Raw genomic sequence first — 16,737 nt, 5'->3', positions numbered from 1 at the left:
CTGTCTCCAAGGATCTATTGCTGCCTAGGGCACCTTATGGTCGATCTCCTGTGAGTCTAGATTTTCGAATCCGACGCAAAACTGACAGTTAATTGTAACGTTCAGAGCCTGTTAATGACGATGGATTACACAAATCGCGTCGCGATTCAATACATCGTCCTCCAGCCAACCTGTCTCCAAGGGTCTGGTGCTGCCTCGGGCACCTTATGGTCGTTCTCCTGTGAGTCTAGATTTTCGAATCCGACGCAAAACTGACAGTTAATTGTAACGTTCAGAGCCTGTTAATGACGATGGAACACACAAATTGCGTCGCGATTCAATACATCGTCCTCCAGCCGACTTGTCTCCAAGGGTCTAGTGCTGCCTCGGGCACCTTATGGTCGTTCTTCTGTGAGTCTAGATTTTCGAATCCGACGCAAAACTGACAGTTAATTGTAAGGTTCAGAGCCTCTTAATGACGATGGAACACACAAATTGCGTCGCGATTCAATACATCGTCCTCCGGCCGACCTGTCTCCAAGGGTCTATTGCTGCCTCGGGCACCTTATGGTCGTTTTCCTGTGAGTCTAGATTTTCGAATCCGACGCAAAACTGACAGTTAATTATAACGTTCAGAGCCTGTTAATGACGCTGGAACACACAAATCGCGTCGCGATTCAATACGTCGTCCTCCAGCCGACTTGTCTCCAAGGGTCTAGTGCTGCCTCGGGCACCTTATGGTCGTTCATCTGTGAGTCTAGATTATCGAATCCGACGCAAAACTGACTGTTAATTGTAAGGTTCAGAGCCTCTTAATGACAATGGAACACACAAACTGCGTCGCGATTCAATACATCGTCCTCCTGCCGACCTGTCTCCAAGGGTCTATTGCTGCCTCGAGCACCTTATGGTCGATCTCCTGTGAGTCTAGATTTTCGAATCCGACGCAAAACTGACAGTTAATTGTAACGTTCAGAGCCTGTTAATGACGATGGAACACACAAATTGCGTCGCGATTCAATACATCGTCCTCCGGCCGACCTGTCTCCAAGGGTCTATTGCTGCCTCGGGCACCTTATGGTCGATCTCCTGTGAGTCTAGATTTTCGAATCCGACGCAAAACTGACAGTTAATTGTAACGTACAGAGCCTGTTAATGACGATGGAACACACAAATTGCGTCGCGATTCAATACATCGTCCTCCAGCCGACTTGTCTCCAAGGGTCTAGTGCTGCTTCGGACACCTTATGGTCGTTCTCCTGTGAGTCTAGATTTTCGAATCCGACGCAAAACTGACAGTTAATTGTAACGTTCAGAGCCTGTTAATGACAATGGAACACACAAATCGCGTCGCGATTCAATACATCGTCCTCCGCCCGACCTGTCTCCAAGGGTCTATTGCTGCCTCGGGCACCTTATGGTCGATCTCCTGTGAGTCTACATTTTCGAATCCGACGCAAAACTGACAGTTAATTGTAACGTTCAGAGCCTGTTAATGACGATGGAACACAAAAATCGCGTCGCGATTCAATACATCGTCCTCCAACCGACTTGTCTCCAAGGGTCTAGTGCTGCCACGGGCACCTTATGGTCGTTCTCCTGTGAGTCTAGATTTTCGAATCCGACGCAAAACTGACAGTTAATTGTAAGGTTCAGAGCCTGTTAATGACGATGGAACACACAAATTGCGTCGCGATTCAATACATCGTCCTCCGGCCGACCTGTCTCCAAGGGTCTATTGCTGCCTCGGGCACCTTATGGTCTAGATTTTCGAATCCGACGCAAAACTGACAGTTAATTGTAACGTTCAGAGCCTGTTAATGACGATGGAACACACAAATTGCGTCGCGATTCAATACATCGTCCTCCGGCCGACCTGTCTCCAAGGATCTATTGCTGCCTAGGGCACCTTATGGTCGATCTCCTGTGAGTCTAGATTTTCGAATCCGACGCAAAACTGACAGTTGATTGTAACGTTCAGAGCCTGTTAATGACGATGGAACCCACAAATTGCGTCGCGAGTCAATACATCGTCCTCCGGCCGACCTGTCTCCAAGGGTCTATTGCAGCCTCGGGCACCTTATGGTCTAGATTTTCGAATCCGACGCAAAACTGACAGTTAATTGTAACGTTCAGAGCCTGTTAATGACGATGGAACACACAAATCGCGTCGCGATTCAATACATCGTCCTCCAGCCGACTTGTCTCCAAGGGTCTAGTGCTGCCTCGGGCACCTTATGGTCGTTCTCCTGTGAGTCTAGATTTTCGAATCCGACGCAAAACTGACAGTTAATTGTAAGGTTTGGAGCCTGCTAATGACGATGGAACACACAAATCGCGTCGCGAATCAATACATCGTCCTCCGGCCGACCTGCCTCCAAGGGTCTATTGCTGCCTCGGGCACCTTATGGTCGATCTCCTGTGAGTCTAGATTTTCGAATCCGACGCAAAACTGACAGTTAATTGTAAGGTTCAGAGCCTGTTAATGACGATGGAACACACACAAATTGCGTCGCGATTCAATACGTCGTCCTCCGGCCGACCTCTCTCCAAGGGTCTATTGCTGCCTCGGGCTCCTTATGGTCGTTCTCCTGTGAGTCTAGATTTTCGAATCCGACGCAAAACTGACAGTTAATTGTAACGTTCAGAGCCTGTTAATGACGATGGAAGACACAAATTGCGTCGCGATTCAATACATCGTCCTCCAGCCGACTTGACTCCAAGGGTCTAGTGCTGCCTCGGGCACCTTATGTTCGTTCTTCTGTGAGTCTAGATTTTCGAATCCGACGCAAAACTGACAGTTAATTGTAAGGTTCAGAGCCTCTTAATGACAATGGAACACACAAATTGAGTCGCGATTCAATACATCGTCCTCCGGCCGACCTGTCTCCAAGGGCCTATTGCAGCCTCGGGCACCTTATGGTCTAGATTTTCGAATCCGACGCAAAACTGACAGTTAATTCTAACGTTCAGAGCCTGTTAATGACGATGGAACACACAAATCGCATCGCGATTCAATACATCGTCCTCCAGCCGACCTGTCTCCAAGGGTCTAGTGCTGCCTCGAGCACCTTATGGTCGATCTCCTGTGAGTCTAGATTTTCGAATCCGACGCAAAACTGGCAGTTAATTGTAACGTTCAGAGCCTGTTAATGACGATGGAACACACAAATTGCGTCGCGATTCAATACATCGTCCTCCAGCCGACCTGTCTCCAAGGGTCTAGTGCTGCCTCGAGCACCTTATGGTCGATCTCCTGTGAGTCTAGATTTTCGAATCCGACGCAAAACTGACAGTTAATTGTAACGTTCAGAGCCTGTTAATGACGATGGAACACACAAATTGCGTCGCGATTCAATACATCGTCCTCCAGCCGACCTGTCTCCAAGGGTCTATTGCTGCCTGGGCACCTTATGGTCGATCTCCTGTGAGTCTAGATTCTCGAATCCGACGCAAAACTGACAGTTAATTGTAACGTTCAGAGCCTGTTAATGACGATGGAACACACAAATCGCGTCGCGATTCAATACATCATCCTCCAACCGACTTGTCTCCAAGGGTCTAGTGCTGCCACGGGCACCTTATGGTCGTTCTCCTGTAAGTCTAGATTTTCGAATCCGACGCAAAACTGACAGTTAATTGTAAGGTTCAGAGCCTGTTAATGACGATGGAACACACAAATTGCGTCGCGATTCAATACATCGTCCTCCGGCCGACCAGTCTCCAAGGGTCTATTGCAGCCTCGGGCACCTTATGGTCTAGATTTTCGAATCCGACGCAAAACTGACAGTTTATTGTAACGTTCAGAGCCTGTTAATGACGATGGAACACACAAATTGCGTCGCGATTCAATACATCGTCCTCCAGCCGACCTGTCTCCAAGGGTCTAGTGCTGTCTCGGGCACCTTATGGTCGATCTCCTGTGAGTCTAGATTTTCGAATCCGACGCAAAACTGACAGTTAATCGTAAGGTTCAGAGCCTCTTAATGACAATGGAACACACAAATTGCGTCGCGATTCAATACATCGTCCTCCGGCCGACCTGTCTCCAAGGGTCTATTGCTGCCTCGGGCACCTTATGGTCGATCTCCTGTGGGTCTAGATTTTCGAATCCGACGCAAAACTGACAGTTAATTGTAACGTTCAGAGCCTCTTAATGACGATGGAACACACAAATCCCGTCGCGATTCAATACATCGTCCTCTGGCCGACCTGTCTCCAAGGGTCTATTGCTGCCTCGGGCACCTTATGGTCGATCTCCTGTGAGTCTAGATTTTCCAATCCGACGCAAAACTGTCAGTTAATTGTAACGTTCAGAGCCTGTTAATGACGATGGAACACACAAATCGCGTCGCGATTCAATACATCGTCCTCCGGCCGACCTGTCTCCAAGGGTCTATTGCTGCCTCGGGCACCTTATGGTCGATCTCCTGTGAGTCTAGATTTTCGAATCCGACGCAAAACTGACAGTTAATTGTAAGGTTCAGAGCCTGTTAATGACGATGGAACACACACAAATTGCGTCGCGATTCAATACGTCGTCCTCCGGCCGACCTGTCTCCAAGGGTCTATTTCTGCCTCGGGCACCTTATGGTCGTTCTCCTGTGAGTCTAGATTTTCGAATCCGACGCAAAACTGACAGTTAATTGTAACGTTCAGAGCCTGTTAATGACGATGGAAGACACACATTGCGTCGCGATTCAATACATCGTCCTCCAGCCGACTTGACTCCAAGGGTCTAGTGCTGCCTCGGGCACCTTATGGTCGTTCTTCTGTGAGTCTAGATTTTCGAATCCGACGCAAAACTGACAGTTAATTGTAAGGTTCAGAGCCTCTTAATGACAATGGAACACACAAATTGAGTCGCGATTCAATACATCGTCCTCCGGCCGACCTGTCTCCAAGGGTCTATTGCTGCCACGGGCACCTTATGGTCGTTCTCCTGTGAGTCTAGATTTTCGAATCCGTCGCAAAACTGACAGTTAATTGTAAGGTTCAGAGCCTGTTAATGACGATGGAACACACAAATTGCGTCGCGATTCAATACATCGTCCTCCGGCCGACCTGTCTCAAAGGGTCTATTGCAGCCTCGGGCACCATATGGTCTAGATTTTCGAATCCGACGCAAAACTGACAGTTAATTGTAACGTTCAGAGCCTGTTAATGACGATGGAACACACAAATCGCGTCGCGATTCAATACATCGTCCTCCAGCCGACTTGTCTCCAAGGGTCTAGTGCTGCCTCGGGCACCTTATGGTCGTTCTCCTGTGAGTCTAGATTTTCGAATCCGACGCAAAACTGACAGTTAATTGTAAGGTTCGGAGCCTGTTAATGACGATGGAACACACAAATTGCGTCGCGATTCAATACATCGTCCTCCGGCCGACCTGTCTCCAAGGATCTATTGCTGCCTAGGGCACCTTATGGTCGATCTCCTGTGAGTCTAGATTTTCGAATCCGACGCAAAACTGACAGTTAATTGTAACGTTCAGAGCCTGTTAATGACGATGGATTACACAAATCGCGTCGCGATTCAATACATCGTCCTCCAGCCAACCTGTCTCCAAGGGTCTGGTGCTGCCTCGGGCACCTTATGGTCGTTCTCCTGTGAGTCTAGATTTTCGAATCCGACGCAAAACTGACAGTTAATTGTAACGTTCAGAGCCTGTTAATGACGATGGAACACACAAATTGCGTCGCGATTCAATACATCGTCCTCCAGCCGACTTGTCTCCAAGGGTCTAGTGCTGCCTCGGGCACCTTATGGTCGTTCTTCTGTGAGTCTAGATTTTCGAATCCGACGCAAAACTGACAGTTAATTGTAAGGTTCAGAGCCTCTTAATGACGATGGAACACACAAATTGCGTCGCGATTCAATACATCGTCCTCCGGCCGACCTGTCTCCAAGGGTCTATTGCTGCCTCGGGCACCTTATGGTCGTTTTCCTGTGAGTCTAGATTTTCGAATCCGACGCAAAACTGACAGTTAATTATAACGTTCAGAGCCTGTTAATGACGCTGGAACACACAAATCGCGTCGCGATTCAATACGTCGTCCTCCAGCCGACTTGTCTCCAAGGGTCTAGTGCTGCCTCGGGCACCTTATGGTCGTTCATCTGTGAGTCTAGATTATCGAATCCGACGCAAAACTGACTGTTAATTGTAAGGTTCAGAGCCTCTTAATGACAATGGAACACACAAACTGCGTCGCGATTCAATACATCGTCCTCCTGCCGACCTGTCTCCAAGGGTCTATTGCTGCCTCGAGCACCTTATGGTCGATCTCCTGTGAGTCTAGATTTTCGAATCCGACGCAAAACTGACAGTTAATTGTAACGTTCAGAGCCTGTTAATGACGATGGAACACACAAATTGCGTCGCGATTCAATACATCGTCCTCCGGCCGACCTGTCTCCAAGGGTCTATTGCTGCCTCGGGCACCTTATGGTCGATCTCCTGTGAGTCTAGATTTTCGAATCCGACGCAAAACTGACAGTTAATTGTAACGTACAGAGCCTGTTAATGACGATGGAACACACAAATTGCGTCGCGATTCAATACATCGTCCTCCAGCCGACTTGTCTCCAAGGGTCTAGTGCTGCTTCGGACACCTTATGGTCGTTCTCCTGTGAGTCTAGATTTTCGAATCCGACGCAAAACTGACAGTTAATTGTAACGTTCAGAGCCTGTTAATGACAATGGAACACACAAATCGCGTCGCGATTCAATACATCGTCCTCCGCCCGACCTGTCTCCAAGGGTCTATTGCTGCCTCGGGCACCTTATGGTCGATCTCCTGTGAGTCTACATTTTCGAATCCGACGCAAAACTGACAGTTAATTGTAACGTTCAGAGCCTGTTAATGACGATGGAACACAAAAATCGCGTCGCGATTCAATACATCGTCCTCCAACCGACTTGTCTCCAAGGGTCTAGTGCTGCCACGGGCACCTTATGGTCGTTCTCCTGTGAGTCTAGATTTTCGAATCCGACGCAAAACTGACAGTTAATTGTAAGGTTCAGAGCCTGTTAATGACGATGGAACACACAAATTGCGTCGCGATTCAATACATCGTCCTCCGGCCGACCTGTCTCCAAGGGTCTATTGCTGCTTCGGGCACCTTATGGTCTAGATTTTCGAATCCGACGCAAAACTGACAGTTAATTGTAACGTTCAGAGCCTGTTAATGACGATGGAACACACAAATTGCGTCGCGATTCAATACATCGTCCTCCAGCCGACTTGTCTCCAAGGGTCTAGTGCTGCCTCGGGCACCTTATGGTCGTTGTCCTGTGAGTCTACATTTTCGAATCCGACGCAAAACTGACAGTTAATTGTAAGGTTCGGAGCCTGTTAATGACGATGGAACCCACAAATTGCGTCGCGATTCAATACATCGTCCTCCGGCCGACCTGTCTCCAAGGATCTATTGCTGCCTAGGGCACCTTATGGTCGATCTCCTGTGAGTCTAGATTTTCGAATCCGACGCAAAACTGACAGTTGATTGTAACGTTCAGAGCCTGTTAATGACGATGGAACACACAAATTGCGTCGCGATTCAATACATCGTCCTCCAGCCGACTTGTCTCCAAGGGTCTAGTGCTGCCTCGGGCACCTTATGGTCGTTCTCCTGTGAGTCTAGATTTTCGAATCCGACGCAAAACTGACAGTTAATTGTAAGGTTCGGAGCCTGTTAATGACGATGGAACCCACAAATTGCGTCGCGAGTCAATACATCGTCCTCCGGCCGACCTGTCTCCAAGGGTCTATTGCAGCCTCGGGCACCTTATGGTCTAGATTTTCGAATCCGACGCAAAACTGACAGTTAATTGTAACGTTCAGAGCCTGTTAATGACGATGGAACACACAAATCGCGTCGCGATTCAATACATCGTCCTCCAGCCGACTTGTCTCCAAGGGTCTAGTGCTGCCTCGGGCACCTTATGGTCGTTCTCCTGTGAGTCTAGATTTTCGAATCCGACGCAAAACTGACAGTTAATTGTAAGGTTTGGAGCCTGCTAATGACGATGGAACACACAAATCGCGTCGCGAATCAATACATCGTCCTCCGGCCGACCTGCCTCCAAGGGTCTATTGCTGCCTCGGGCACCTTATGGTCGATCTCCTGTGAGTCTAGATTTTCGAATCCGACGCAAAACTGACAGTTAATTGTAAGGTTCAGAGCCTGTTAATGACGATGGAACACACACAAATTGCGTCGCGATTCAATACGTCGTCCTCCGGCCGACCTCTCTCCAAGGGTCTATTGCTGCCTCGGGCTCCTTATGGTCGTTCTCCTGTGAGTCTAGATTTTCGAATCCGACGCAAAACTGACAGTTAATTGTAACGTTCAGAGCCTGTTAATGACGATGGAAGACACAAATTGCGTCGCGATTCAATACATCGTCCTCCAGCCGACTTGACTCCAAGGGTCTAGTGCTGCCTCGGGCACCTTATGTTCGTTCTTCTGTGAGTCTAGATTTTCGAATCCGACGCAAAACTGACAGTTAATTGTAAGGTTCAGAGCCTCTTAATGACAATGGAACACACAAATTGAGTCGCGATTCAATACATCGTCCTCCGGCCGACCTGTCTCCAAGGGCCTATTGCAGCCTCGGGCACCTTATGGTCTAGATTTTCGAATCCGACGCAAAACTGACAGTTAATTCTAACGTTCAGAGCCTGTTAATGACGATGGAACACACAAATCGCATCGCGATTCAATACATCGTCCTCCAGCCGACCTGTCTCCAAGGGTCTAGTGCTGCCTCGAGCACCTTATGGTCGATCTCCTGTGAGTCTAGATTTTCGAATCCGACGCAAAACTGGCAGTTAATTGTAACGTTCAGAGCCTGTTAATGACGATGGAACACACAAATTGCGTCGCGATTCAATACATCGTCCTCCAGCCGACCTGTCTCCAAGGGTCTAGTGCTGCCTCGAGCACCTTATGGTCGATCTCCTGTGAGTCTAGATTTTCGAATCCGACGCAAAACTGACAGTTAATTGTAACGTTCAGAGCCTGTTAATGACGATGGAACACACAAATTGCGTCGCGATTCAATACATCGTCCTCCAGCCGACCTGTCGCCAAGGGCCTATTGCAGCCTCGGGCACCTTATGGTCTAGATTTTCGAATCCGACGCAAAACTGACAGTTAATTGTAACGTTCAGAGCCTGTTAATGACGATGGAACACACAAATCGCATCGCGATTCAATACATCGTCCTCCAGCCGACCTGTCTCCAAGGGTCTAGTGCTGCCTCGAGCACCTTATGGTCGATCTCCTGTGAGTCTAGATTTTCGAATCCGACGCAAAACTGGCAGTTAATTGTAACGTTCAGAGCCTGTTAATGACGATGGAACACACAAATGGCGTCGCGATTCAATACATCGTCCTCCAGCCGACCTGTCTCCAAGGGTCTAGTGCTGCCTCGAGCACCTTATGGTCGATCTCCTGTGAGTCTAGATTTTAGAATCCGACGCAAAACTGACAGTTAATTGTAACGTTCAGAGCCTGTTAATGACGATGGAACACACAAATTGCGTCGCGATTCAATACATCGTCCTCCAGCCGACTTGTCTCCAAGGGTCTAGTGCTGCCTCGGGCACCTTATGGTCGTTCTTCTGTGAGTCTAGATTTTCGAATCCGACGCAAAACTGACAGTTAATTGTAAGGTTCAGAGCCTGTTAATGACGATGGAACACACAAATCGCGTCGCGATTCAATACATCGTCCTCCAGCCGACCTGTCTCCAAGGGTCTAGTGCTGCCTCGGGCACCTTATGGTCGTTCTCCTGTGAGTCTAGATTTTCGAATCCGACGCAAAACTGACAGTTAATCGTAAGGTTCAGAGCCTTTTAATGACAATGGAACACACAAATTGCGTCGCGATTCAATACATCGTCCTCCGGCCGACCTGTCTCCAAGGGTCCATTGCTGCCTCGGGCACCTTATGGTCGATCTCCTGTGAGTCTAGATTTTCGAATCCGACGCAAAACTGACAGTTAATTGTAACGTTCAGAGCCTGTTAATGACGATGGAACACACAAATTGCGTCGCGATTCAATACAACGTCCTCCAGCCGACTTGTCTCCAAGGGTCTAGTGCTGCCTCGGGCACCTTATGGTCGTTCTTCTGTGAGTCTAGATTTTCGAATCCGACGCAAAACTGACAGTTAATTGTAAGGTTCAGAGCCTCTTAATGACGATGGAACACACAAATTGCGTCGCGATTCAATACATCGTCCTCCGGCCGACCTGTCTCCAAGGGTCTATTGCTGCCTCGGGCACCTTATGGTCGTTTTCCTGTGAGTCTAGATTTTCGAATCCGACGCAAAACTGACAGTTAATTATAACGTTCAGAGCCTGTTAATGACGCTGGAACACACAAATCGCGTCGCGATTCAATACGTCGTCCTCCAGCCGACTTGTCTCCAAGGGTCTAGTGCTGCCTCGGGCACCTTATGGTCGTTCTCCTGTGAGTCTAGATTTTCGAATCCGACGCAAAACTGACAGTTAATCGTAAGGTTCAGAGCCTCTTAATGACAATGGAACACACAAATTGCGTCGCGATTCAATACATCGTCCTCCGGCCGACCTGTCTCCAAGGGTCTATTGCTGCCTCGGGCACCTTATGGTCGATCTCCTGTGAGTCTAGATTTTCCAATCCGACGCAAAACTGTCAGTTAATTGTAACGTTCAGAGCCTGTTAATGACGATGGAACACACAAATCGCGTCGCGATTCAATACATCGTCCTCCGGCCGACCTGTCTCCAAGGGTCTATTGCTGCCTCGGGCACCTTATGGTCGATCTCCTGTGAGTCTAGATTTTCGAATCCGACGCAAAACTGACAGTTAATTGTAACGTTCAGAGCCTGTTAATGACGATGGAAGACACAAATTGCGTCGCGATTCAATACATCGTCCTCCAGCCGACTTGACTCCAAGGGTCTAGTGCTGCCTCGGGCACCTTATGGTCGTTCTTCTGTGAGTCTAGATTTTCGAATCCGACGCAAAACTGACAGTTAATTGTAAGGTTCAGAGCCTCTTAATGACAATGGAACACACAAATTGAGTCGCGATTCAATACATCGTCCTCCGGCCGACCTGTCTCCAAGGGTCTATTGCTGCCTCGGGCACCTTATGGTCGTTCCTCTGTGAGTCTAGATTTTCGAATCCGACGCAAAACTGACAGTTAATTGTATGGTTCAGAGCCTCTTAATGACAATGGAACACACAAATTGAGTCGCGATTCAATATATCGTCCTCCGGCCGACCTGTCTCCAAGGGTCTATTGCTGCCTGGGCACCTTATGGTCGATCTCCTGTGAGTCTAGATTCTCGAATCCGACTCAAAACTGACAGTTAATTGTAACGTTCAGAGCCTGTTAATGACGATGGAACACACAAATCGCGTCGCGATTCAATACATCGTCCTCCAACCGACTTGTCTCCAAGGGTCTAGTGCTGCCACGGGCACCTTATGGTCGTTCTCCTGTGAGTCTAGATTTTAAAATCCGTCGCAAAACTGACAGTTAATTGTAAGGTTCAGAGCCTGTTAATGACGATGGAACACACAAATTGCGTCGCGATTCAATACATCGTCCTCCGGCCGACCTGTCTCCAAGGGTCTAGTGTTGCCTCGGGCACCTTATGGTCGTTCTCCTGTGAGTCTAGATTTTCGAATCCGACGCAAAACTGACAGTTAATTGTAAGGTTCGGAGCCTGTTAATGACGATGGAACACACAAATTGCGTCGCGATTCAATACATCGTCCTCCGGCCGACCTGTCTCCAAGGATCTATTGCTGCCTAGGGCACCTTATGGTCGATCTCCTGTGAGTCTAGATTTTCGAATCCGACGCAAAACTGACAGTTAATTGTAACGTTCAGAGCCTGTTAATGACGATGGAACACACAAATCGCGTCGCGATTCAATACATCGTCCTCCAGCCGACCTGTCTCCAAGGGTCTAGTGCTGCCTCGGGCACCTTATGGTCGTTCTCCTGTGAGTCTAGATTTTCGAATCCGGCGCAAAACTGACAGTTAATCGTAAGGTTCAGAGCCTCTTAATGACAATGGAACACACAAATTGCGTCGCGATTCAATACATCGTCCTCCGGCCGACCTGTCTCCAAGGGTCTATTGCTGCCTCGAGCACCTTATGGTCGATCTCCTGTGAGTCTAGATTTTCGAATCCGACGCAAAACTGACAGTTAATTGTAACGTTCAGAGCCTGTTAATGACGATGGAACACACAAATCGCGTCGCGATTCAATACATCGTCCTCCAGCCGACTTGTCTCCAAGGATCTATTGCTGCCTAGGGCACCTTATGGTCGATCTCCTGTGAGTCTAGATTTTCGAATCCGACGCAAAACTGACAGTTGATCGTAACGTTCAGAGCCTGTTAATGACGATGGAACACACAAATTGCGTCGCGATTCAATACATCGTCCTCCAGCCGACTTGTCTCCAAGGGTCTAGTGCTGCCTCGGGCACCTTATGGTCGTTCTCCTGTGAGTCTAGATTTTCGAATCCGACGCAAAACTGACAGTTAATTGTAAGGTTCGGAGCCTGTTAATGACGATGGAACCCACAAATTGCGTCGCGAGTCAATACATCGTCCTCCGGCCGACCTGTCTCCAAGGGTCTATTGCAGCCTCGGGCACCTTATGGTCTAGATTTTCGAATCCGACGCAAAACTGACAGTTAATTGTAACGTTCAGAGCCTGTTAATGACGATGGAACACACAAATCGCGTCGCGATTCAATACATCGTCCTCCAGCCGACTTGTCTCCAAGGGTCTAGTGCTGCCTCGGGCACCTTATGGTCGTTCTCCTGTGAGTCTAGATTTTCGAATCCGACGCAAAACTGACAGTTAATTGTAAGGTTTGGAGCCTGTTAATGACGATGGAACACACAAATCGCGTCGCGAATCAATACATCGTCCTCCGGCCGACCTGTCTCCAAGGGTCTATTCCTGCCTCGGGCACCTTATGGTCGATCTCCTGTGAGTCTAGATTTTCGAATCCGACGCAAAACTGACAGTTAATTGTAAGGTTCAGAGCCTGTTAATGACGATGGAACACACACAAATTGCGTCGCGATTCAATACGTCGTCCTCCGGCCGACCTCTCTCCAAGGGTCTATTGCTGCCTCGGGCTCCTTATGGTCGTTCTCCTGTGAGTCTAGATTTTCGAATCCGACGCAAAACTGACAGTTAATTGTAACGTTCAGAGCCTGTTAATGACGATGGAAGACACAAATTGCGTCGCGATTCAATACATCGTCCTCCAGCCGACTTGACTCCAAGGGTCTAGTGCTGCCTCGGGCACCTTATGGTCGTTCTTCTGTGAGTCTAGATTTTCGAATCCGACGCAAAACTGACAGTTAATTGTAAGGTTCAGAGCCTCTTAATGACAATGGATCACACAAATTGAGTCGCGATTCAATACATCGTCCTCCGGCCGACCTGTCTCCAAGGGTCTATTGCTGCCTCGGGCACCTTATGGTCGTTCCTCTGTGAGTCTAGATTTTCGAATCCGATGGAAAACTGACAGTTAATTGTAAGGTTCAGAGCCTCTTAATGACAATGGAACACACAAATTGAGTCGCGATTCAATACATCGTCCTCCGGCCGACCTGTCTCCAAGGGTCTATTGCTGCCTGGGCACCTTATGGTCGATCTCCTGTGAGTCTAGATTCTCGAATCCGACGCAAAACTGACAGTTAATTGTAACGTTCAGAGCCTGTTAATGACGATGGAACACACAAATCGCGTCGCGATTCAATACATCGTCCTCCAACCGACTTGTCTCCAAGGGTCTAGTGCTGCCACGGGCACCTTATGGTCGTTCTCCTGTGAGTCTAGATTTTCGAATCCGTCGCAAAACTGACAGTTAATTGTAAGGTTCAGAGCCTGTTAATGACGATGGAACACACAAATTGCGTCGCGATTCAATACATCGTCCTCCGGCCGACCTGTCTCCAAGTGTCTATTGCAGCCTCGGGCACCTTATGGTCTAGATTTTCGAATCCGACGCAAAACTGACAGTTAATTGTAACGTTCAGAGCCTGTTAATGACGATGGAACACACAAATCGCATCGCGATTCAATACATCGTCCTCCAGCCGACCTGTCTCCAAGGGTCTAGTGCTGCCTCGAGCACCTTATGGTCGATCTCCTGTGAGTCTAGATTTTCGAATCCGACGCAAAACTGGCAGTTAATTGTAACGTTCAGAGCCTGTTAATGACGATGGAACACACAAATTGCGTCGCGATTCAATACATCGTCCTCCAGCCGACCTGTCTCCAAGGGTCTAGTGCTGCCTCGAGCACCTTATGGTCGATCTCCTGTGAGTCTAGATTTTCGAATCCGACGCAAAACTGACAGTTAATTGTAACGTTCAGAGCCTGTTAATGACGATGGAACACACATATTGCGTCGCGATTCAATACATCGTCCTCCAGCCGACTTGTCTCCAAGGGTCTAGTGCTGCCTCGGGCACCTTATGGTCGTTCTTCTGTGAGTCTAGATTTTCGAATCCGACGCAAAACTGACAGTTAATTGTAACGTTCAGAGCCTGTTAATGACGATGGAACACACAAATTGCGTCGCGATTCAATACATCGTCCTCCAGCCGACTTGTCTCCAAGGGTCTAGTGCTGCCTCGGGCACCTTATGGTCGTTCTTCTGTGAGTCTAGATTTTCGAATCCGACGCAAAACTGACAGTTAATTGTAAGGTTCAGAGCCTGTTAATGACGATGGAACGCACAAATCGCGTCGCGATTCAATACATCGTCCTCCAGCCGACCTGTCTCCAAGGGTCTAGTGCTGCCTCGGGCACCTTATGGTCGTTCTCCTGTGAGTCTAGATTTTCGAATCCGACGCAAAACTGACAGTTAATTGTAAGGTTCAGAGCCTCTTAATGACAATGGAACACACAAATTGCGTCGCGATTCAATACATCGTCCTCCGGCCGACCTGTCTCCAAGGGTCTATTGCTGCCTCGGGCACCTTATGGTCGATCTCCTGTGAGTCTAGATTTTCGAATCCGACGCAAAACTGACAGTTAATTGTAACGTTCAGAGCCTGTTAATGACGATGGAACACACAAATTGCGTCGCGATTCAATACATCGTCCTCCGGCCGACCTGTCTCCAAGGTTCTATTGCTGCCTCGGGCACCTTATGGTCGTTTTCCTGTGAGTCTAGATTTTCGAATCCGACGCAAAACTGACAGTTAATTATAACGTTCAGAGCCTGTTAATGACGCTGGAACACACAAATCGCGTCGCGATTCAATACGTCGTCCTCCAGCCGACTTGTCTCCAAGGGTCTAGTGCTGCCTCGGGCACCTTATGGTCGTTCATCTGTGAGTCTAGATTTTCGAATCCGACGCAAAACTGACTGTTAATTGTAAGGTTCAGAGCCTCTTAATGACAATGGAACAAACAAACTGCGTCGCGATTCAATACATCGTCCTCCTGCCGACCTGTCTCCAAGGGTCTATTGCTGCCTCGAGCACCTTATGGTCGATCTCCTGTGAGTCTAGATTTTCGAATCCGACGCAAAACTGACAGTTAATTGTAACGTTCAGAGCCTGTTAATGACGATGGAACACACAAATCGCGTCGCGATTCAATACATCGTCCTCCAGCCGACTTGTCTCCAAGGGTCTAGTGCTGACTCGGGCACCTTATGGTCGTTCTCCTGTGAGTCTAGATTTTCGAATCCGACGCAAAACTGGCAGTTAATTGTAAGGTTCGGAGCCTGTTAATGACGATGGAACACACAAATTGCGTCGCGATTCAATACATCGTCCTCCGGCCGACCTGTCTCCAAGGATCTATTGCTGCCTCGGGCACCTTATGGTCGATCTCCTGTGAGTCTAGATTTTCGAATCCGACGCAAAACTGACAGTTTATTGTAACGTTCAGAGCCTGTTAATGACGATGGAACACACAAATCGCGTCGCGATTCAATACATCGTCCTCCGGCCGACCTGTCTCCAAGGGTCTAGCGCTGCCTCGGGCACCTTATGGTCGTTCTCCTGTGAGTCTAGATTTTCGAATCCGACGCAAAACTGACAGTTAATCGTAAGGTTCAGAGCCTCTTAATGACAATGGAACACACAAATTGATTCGCGATTCAATACATCGTCCTCCGGCCGACCTGTCTCCAAGGGTCTATTGCTGCCTCGGGCACCTTATGGTCGATCGCCTGTGAGTCTAGATTTTCGAATCCGACGCAAAACTGACAGTTAATTGTAACGTTCAGAGCCTGTTAATGACGATGGAACACACAAATCGCGTCGCGATTCAATACATCGTCCTCCAGCCGACCTGTCTCCAAGGGTCTAGCGCTGCCTCGGGCACCTTATGGTCGTTCTCCTGTGAGTCTAGATTTTCGAATCCGACGCAAAACTGACAGTTAATCGTAAGGTTCAGAGCCTCTTAATGACAATGGAACACACAAATTGCGTCGCGATTCAATACATCGTCCTCCGGCTGACCTGTCTCCAAGGGTCTATTGCTGCCTCGGGCACCTTATGGTCGATCTCCTGTGAGTCTAGATTTTCCAATCCGACGCAAAACTGTCAGTTAATTGTAACGTTCAGAGCCTGTTGATGATGATGGAACACACAAATCGCGTCGCGATTCAATACATCGTCCTCCGGCCGACCTGTCTCAAAGGGTCTATTGCTGCCTCGGGCACCTTATGGTCGATCTCCTGTGAGTCTAGATTTTCG

The sequence above is a fragment of the Schistocerca nitens genome, chromosome 5 (genome assembly GCF_023898315.1).
Source record: "Schistocerca nitens isolate TAMUIC-IGC-003100 chromosome 5, iqSchNite1.1, whole genome shotgun sequence".
Lineage (NCBI taxonomy): Eukaryota > Metazoa > Arthropoda > Insecta > Orthoptera > Acrididae > Schistocerca > Schistocerca nitens.
This window is presented reverse-complemented; position numbering follows the sequence as displayed.